This window comes from Bison bison, unplaced genomic scaffold, assembly GCF_000754665.1.
Source record: "Bison bison bison isolate TAMUID 2011002044 unplaced genomic scaffold, Bison_UMD1.0 scf7180017846340, whole genome shotgun sequence".
In the NCBI taxonomy this organism is placed as follows: domain Eukaryota; kingdom Metazoa; phylum Chordata; class Mammalia; order Artiodactyla; family Bovidae; genus Bison; species Bison bison.
The window spans coordinates 77,723-78,017 of NW_011476913.1; positions in this window are offsets into that span (position 1 = coordinate 77,723).

Here is a 295-nt window from a genome sequence, read left to right on the forward strand (position 1 = left end):
GGCCCCCTCTCATCCTGGTTCTTGTGGACCCGAGGCACGTCATCTGCTCCTCTCCAGGTGGAGCAAGTTCAAATTTTTGCCTCCGCTGATTCACCCATTTCAGAAGCAGGGCTTTGTTTCCTCTGATTCAATTTAATCTGTCTCTGCTCTGCAGATGTTATAGTTCAGCGATTTCCTGGTAAAGTTAAATTCAGTGATTCTTCATTCCTACAGCTTAAACACTTAAGTCTCCTCAAAGCTGTTTCCTTTCATCTCTGCCTCCTCTGGTGCTGGGGTTCACGTTCAGTGGGGTGGG